The following is a 7434-nucleotide window of genomic DNA, read 5'->3' on the forward strand; positions in this document are numbered from 1 at the left end:
GAAAGGAACTTTTGCTTGTTGCCTGCATTCCCTTGTCTTGCTAGTGTATCCATCCCTTCACTGGCACTGGCACTGGAACCTGCTTCTTTGGGATTCTGGTGTGTACTGAAGACAAGCTGAACCATCCAGCCTTGTGGACTGAGAAACTGCTAGATTTTGGAGCGCTCTGTTCACAGCCAGCCATTGTTGGTTAGATAGACTGCAGCCTGTAAGTCATTCCAATAGATCCCCATAGATATATATCGTGGGAGCCCACAAGTGACTCAGTTTTCATCTGGGGTCTACTCTGACTTATAAGACATTAGAGTTCAAGCTTGCTTGTCTCAGTCTCCTTAAGAACCGTGAGAAAGTTCTGATTAAGTCCATGGGAGAGAGCATATTATCTAACTAACAAGCTTCCGATGCCATCCAAGAGGCACATAGAGATAGGGAATGGAGCTGCTGGCGATAGATAGTGAACCTGGCTGTTCCTGGATTCAAGGACAGTGCAGGGAGCTGGTTAATTGACGATGCTGCTCTTTGTTCTGCTTTGCCTCTAGTCTGTATATTAGCAGGGTCAAATTAAAGTTGGGGCTGCCCGGTGTGCTGAAAGGCATGGACTGGGCAGTCTTCCTGAATCCTGTGTTTCTGTCTTTGTTTCTTTTATCTGCCTTTTCTCAATCCTCACAACCCTACTCAGGTAATCCAGATGACTCATTGGTGCAGGCTCTGACAATATATTCATATATTCATATATATGTGTGTGTGTTATATATATTTATAAGTTATGCCACCCTAGAGAACTCTGACTAAATGCAGGAGCCTGCTACTATATATATCAACCATTAGTGCCTTCCACAGTACATGCATAATGAGTGCCAAGATTCAGGATTTCTCCTAAAATAGTACATGCAGCATGAGTGCTGTATTACATGCATGAGCATCCCACAGTACAGGAACCACAAGTGCTAGGTCACAAGCATGTACCTCCTACATTACATACATCATGAGTGCTGTTGCAAGCAGGGGCTCTCACAGTATGTGCATCATGAGTGCTGGGGTGCTGGGTTATGGGCATCAGCTCCCCACAGTATGATGCCATGAATGCTGTGTTACAGTCTTCCACAGTATACTCACTGTGGGTGCTCACTTACAGGTAGGATCCTCTCATGTACATCCATACTGTGTGCTGGTATACAGGCATGAGTCTCTCGCATTGAATTCTCTATGAGTGTGGGGTTAAAAGCATGGGCCTCCCATAGTATGTGCACCATGAGTGCTGGGTTATGGGTGTGTTTCCCACAATACATGCATGGTAAGTGCTGCATGGGTCATGAGTTTCCCACCGTCCACGTACCTATTGCTGCCTGGGGGGCCAGCCTCTAACAGCACAGGGCCCGAAAGGAATCCATGGGTCGGCATACCAGACTTTTCTATCTGAAGGGGTTAGGGAAAAAGACACACACTCAGCCGGGCGTTGGTGGCGCACGCCTTTAATCCCAGCACTTGGGAGGCAGAGGCAGGCGGATCTCTGTGAGTTCCAGGCCAGCCTGGTCTACAGAGTGAGTTCCAGGACAGCCTCCAAAGCCACAGAGAAACCCTGTCTCGAAAAACCAAAAAAAAAAAAAAAAAAAAAAAAAGACACACACTCTCTCTTGATGATTTCCTTCTTTGGTCTTCTACTATATATTTTTTTCTACAGTTTATATACCACAACAAAAATCTTTCAGGCAATATAGGAATTACAATGTGGTTACATTCTAGTTTTCAAGTGAATGATTATAATGAATACTGGTAAAAATACATTTTTCATCTCCCTTACATGACTAAACAAAGTTACCCCAAGAATCCAAATACATTTACATCTAAGTAACTTGTTACACATTAACAGAATATAAGCAAGCAGAGGGTTATTTTTCTCAGCCAACTCCTTTGTTGGTAGGCTGCATATTCCAGTTACAAAGAAAGAATCAATCACTTTATTATTTATCTTGAAAGGTAATTTTATAAGGGATCTTAAAGGAATCATAAATCTAAACTTTTATACATAAAAAAAATCAGTCAACTGTAGACCAGACAAGTCTTGAACTCACAGAGACCCGCCTGCCTCTGCCTCCTGAGTGCTGAGATTAAAGGTGTGTGCCACCACCGCCCAGCTTTTTACAGGACAGCCTCCAAAGCCACAGAGAAACCCTGTCTCAAAAACAAAGCAAAATCAGTCAACTGTACCTAGGGTACATACCCCACTCACCAATAGTTTCTTATATCAGCAGATCGAGGGCAGGAATGGGTACAGTAATTAGCCTTTGATCATCAACAAACTCTAGCAATGAAAGTACATCAGAGCCGGGCCTTTAATCCCAGCACTTGGGAGGCAGAGGCAGGCGGATCTCTGTGAGTTCAAGGCCAGCCTGGTCTACAGAGCTAGTTCCAGGACAGTCTCCAAAACAATACAGAGAAACCCTGTCTCGAAAAACCAAAAAAAAAAAAAAAAAAGTACATCAGCTAGTGACAGCTGGGTTGCTTTGTACTTCTGACCTCAGCTATGTGTCCCTGTGAACTTTAGATTGTTTTCTGTGGTTTTTCATCTCAAAGCTATTATCAAAACATTTGATCTAACCTGAAATTATTTTAAGGCTTTGTTTCACCTATGATGCACACTGAAATATGTGACTATGTCTTTCAGCATTAAGATAAAACGAATTCAATCCAGCCTGGCTCCTGGGACTCAGTTGTTTTTCTTAATCATTAACTTGAGCTGCGATCTATGTAGTTCCTTAGGTGAAACTTATAGGCCCTAACTGTGTAACATTTCCTTTTCACTCATCAAAACTCTGCATAAACTAACATTATTGTTGCCAGTTAGACAGTACAGCTTAGGAAGGAATCATCGTTATAATAATCCATAAAAATGCCCAGTAGAATAGGATGTTTCCATGAGATAAATACACTACATCCATTCACACCATGCCAGGTACCAGAGAAAGATGGCAGTGGCAAACATGTAAAGGCACAGCAGAAACAAAGGTCTCTGCCCTTGTCTATCTTAGATTCACCCATCAGGGATTTGCCTCCTGGTGAGCTGACACCCTGAAGTCAACTGCCATTTGCTGTTCCTCTGACATGGCCACCAGCACGCACTCTTTTTTTTTTTTTTTTTTTTGGTTTTTCGAGACAGGGTTTCTCTGTGGCTTTGGAGGCTGTCCTGGAACTCGCTTGGTAGTCCAGGCTGGTCTCGAACTCACAGAGATCCGCCTGCCTCTGCCTCCCGAGTGCTGGGATCAGCATGCACTCTTGTCCTGTGTTAGAGATAAGAGTTTCCCAAAGTATATGGACCATTCATGTTGGTTTACAGGCATTTGACTCCAACAGTGAGTGCACCACGAGTTCTGGGTTATGGGCCTCAGCTTCTCATACTATGTGCACTAAGAGTGCTGGGTTATAGGTGTGAGCTTCCCACAGTATATGCATCGTGAGTCCTGAATTACTGATCTGAGACTCACACAGTACATTCACAATTAGTTCTCAGTTATGGGCATGAGCATCCCAAATACCTGCACTATGATTTCTAGTTAGTGGTGTGGGTGAATCTCCCAGAGTGCATTGAACTATGAGTGAGGTATTATAAGCATTATGAGTGCATGCACCATGAGTGCTTGGTTACAGATGTGAGTATCATAGTCAATACACTGTGAGTGCCAGGTCACAAGCTTAATCCTCCCACATAATTTACTGTGAATGCTGTATTACAGGCTTGATTCTTCAGAGTGCATGCACTGTGAATGCTGGCTACAGCCTTGAGCCTCCCACATGCACCATTGGGTTATAACTGGGGTTTAATATTTTTATTTGTAATGTCATAAAGGCCATATTTAGTGATCTGGTCCTTTAAACTGTCACCTTGTTTAGTGAGGATGAGAATTCATCAAATTGGCTCTCATCTTGACACCTCCCCCTCAAAACAGTTTGTTGGGGAAAGAGGGAGGATGAGAGCAGAAGGAATTACTGAATCATTGCCAGGTGTTTTTTGTTGTGGGTCAAAGAAAGAAGGTCACTCCAAGATGAATTTTAGGCTCTCTGGCCACAGGGAGGAACGGTCTCTGTGAATTGAACTTCTAACCGTCATGCAAAGGCTCATTTATTGATTGTTACAAAAAGTTGTTTTTTGGATAAAACAAGGTCTGCATACCAAAGTCCCTGAGCTAATCGATATTATTTCTTTTTTTTTTTTTTTTTTTTTTTGGTTTTTTTCGAGACAGGGTTTCTCTGTATTGTTTTGGAGGATATCCTGGAACTCACTCTGTAGACCAGACTGGCCTTGAACTCACAGAGATCCGCCTGCCTCTGCCTCCCGAGTGCTGGGATTAAAGGCGTGTGCCACCAACGCCCCTCGATATGATTTCTGAAGGAAAGCATCACACCACTTCCACTTTCGTCCTTATTGTGTAATGTCTGCAATACCCTGTAGTAGGGCTTTCTTGGGGACTGCTAGCCCCTAAATAATGACACAGAGACTTATTCTTAATTATTAAAGCTTGGCCTTATCTTAGACTTGTTCCTAACTAGCTCTTATAACTCAGACTATCTGTTCCTATTAATCTGTGGTTTTGCGCCATGGCTTTTTACCTCTCTTCCATCCTGTATGTCCAATTTGCTCCATGTGTTGCTGGCATCTCCCATGTGACTAGTTTTTTCTTCAGCTCCTCTCTCCCCAGAAGTCCTGCCTGGTCTCTCCTACCCAGCTATCTGCCATTCAACTATTTATCAAACCAATCAGAAGGCACTTTTCACATGGTATGATCAAATATCCCGCAACAGTAACAAATACTTCAAGATATCTTGGTTGCCAGGGTAGTCTTGTGACCAAAGTCATATAAAGGCTGTAAAGCTGTTTCAGAAAAACAACTGTATAGATAACATAAAACAATCACTGTGTTCCGCAATGATTTCTTCAAGGTCTAACTACTTCTAGAAAACAACTATTCATTCTGATGTTTACCCTAGATTCAGTGAGTGGATACAACTATTTCATTTTAATGTTGGCCCTACATACAAGGATTCCACTAATATTTTCTCTACAAATCACCAAGAAAAGGGTCCACCAAGAAGTGGGAAGGGATAGGACTGTGGAGAGAGGTTATAGGAGGAGCTAGGGAGGGGTAAATATATTCAAAATGCATTGTATGAGATGCCCAAAGAATCAACAAAAATAATGTTTAAAAGGAGCTAGGTAGATTGGCATAGGCTTTCAGCTCTTTAGGATGTTGAGGCAGAAGTATGCTTGAGCCCAAGAGTTCAAGCCCAGCTAAGGCAACATAGAGACCTTGTGAAGATGGAAAGGGAGGAAATAGAAGGTTGGTATCACCATAGAAATAACCACTTTTACTGCACAATTTCCACATTGACAGAAATCCTAAAAACAATGGGAGGGCTGGCAAGATGGCTCAACTGGAAAAGCAACTTAAAGTGGCCAAATGAGACCATCAACCTGAGTCTTAGCTCCTGAGCCCACACAAAGGCTGAGAGGAAAACCAACTCCACACAGTTTTCCTTTTCATACACGCACCCTGGTGCATGAGTGTGCTTGCGTGCGTGCGTGCGTGCATGTGTGTGTGTGTGTGTGTGTGTAGGAAAAACAACTCCATAAATCTTAGATAACAATCACCAGCTATTTACAAGAGATTCCTTTAAAGCCTGGGTACACCGCCACGCTGGGGTTTATGCCAGTTTACACTCAGTTGAATTTCTCACTACACTGACCATAGGGAAAACTTGCCAGTTGCCAGTGTTGGTTGGGGTGCCCAGCAATGGTTGAGCCAGAAAGTGAATCTGTTGCAGGTGGACTGGAGATAAGATACAGGGTCCTAGTATGACTTAGACATCCAAGGGGGAGCATGCAGACACTAGGATATCCTATCAAGTGACAGGTACCAGTGTTAGGGTTTATGTAGTGGAGTATCTTGGAAGATTGAAGCCAAGGAATGTTGCAAAGAGCACATGCAATAGATCTCACCCAAGGCATTTATTGGGGGCGGGGAAAGTGAAAGGCTGTCTTGGAGTGTGGACAAGACAGAAAGATACAGAGTAGAGAGCAAGAGCGGTCTGTGATGGCAGGGACCTTTCAAAGGGTACACATGTCACATTTGGTGGCTGGTGATGTTGTAGATGCTGGCGCTGAGTCACTGAAGGCAGGCTGTGGGAGCACCTGGTCTCTAACGGTGGGACCCCATGGATTCTGTCCATTATTCCAAATAGAAGGGTCATTGTTCTAACCACTCAGGCAAATGGAAAGTGAGGAAAGGGTCATAGGTCTTCTGACTAACAACTGTACTCAGCCTCCGTTTTAAATTACCACCTGCAATTGTGAGGAATATTGCAACTCACTGCTGCCACATACTCAGGTCTGCAGAGAAATCCATCATCTGGTTCTGGAGAGATCGCTCAGAGGTTATGAGCACTGGCTGTTCTTCTAGAGATCCTGAGTTCGATTCCCATGTGGTTACATGGTGGCTCATAACCATCTGTAATGAGATCTGATGCCCTCTTCTGGCTTGCAGGCACACATGCAGAGAGAATACTGTATACATAATAATTAATTTTTTTAAAAGAAATCCATCATTTACCAGACTAGGCGACCTAAATGCAAGAAAGGATAAACTTAAGTGTGTTCTGCCTGTAGGAGCTCAGGGCTTTTGTTTCTCTGCTGTGGCACAGACATGAAGACAGGCAATTTTTGACTTCTGTTTCCAGTTCCTGGGTATAGTAGCGGGGAGAGGGAGGTACTGCAGCCTTTAAATCCAGAATAGCGTGAGGAAGATGAAATTTAAGGTGAACTTCATGAGAGGACCCACATGGAGGAGAGAAATTGAGATCTATTGGTAACTAATCTTTTGTTGGTCTAAGCAAATGGCCCAGGTAATGGACACAATTGGATATTGTTAGCTTCCAATTCAGGGTCTATTGACTTTCAAGGATGTAGCCCTAGACTTCTTCCAGGAGGATGGGAATGCCTGGAGCCTCTTCAGGGGACTTTGTATAGAAATGTCATGTAGGAGAACTATAGCAACCTGGTCTTTGTAGGTGAGAATTTTTTCTTTCATGATTCCTAGTTCGTCCTAGGGATTTTCATCAAGTATACTGTTGCAGGTGACCCTGCTTGGACACCCCTTGGAGGAAGGGGTAAGAACCAATGACACAGGCACTGGGAGTCAGTGAGTAGCAGAGTGTGCTGCAGACTCATTTATTAAGGAAGTTAGACCTGCCTTTATACCCCTTCCCAAGGTCCTATTGACTCAGGCGGTTGACTGCTGAATTGTCCTTTCCTCATTGGTGTCTCTGGTCAGGTGTCTCTTTGTGGGCATAGAGGCATGCTTGGCTCAGGGAGGAAGTGTCTGCTGTTCATGCTCATGCAGGCTGGCATGTAGACCTGGGCACCTGGGTAGGGTGACTGCAGCT

Source organism: Mesocricetus auratus, unplaced genomic scaffold, assembly GCF_017639785.1.
Source record: "Mesocricetus auratus isolate SY011 unplaced genomic scaffold, BCM_Maur_2.0 Super-Scaffold_100047, whole genome shotgun sequence".
NCBI lineage: Eukaryota > Metazoa > Chordata > Mammalia > Rodentia > Cricetidae > Mesocricetus > Mesocricetus auratus.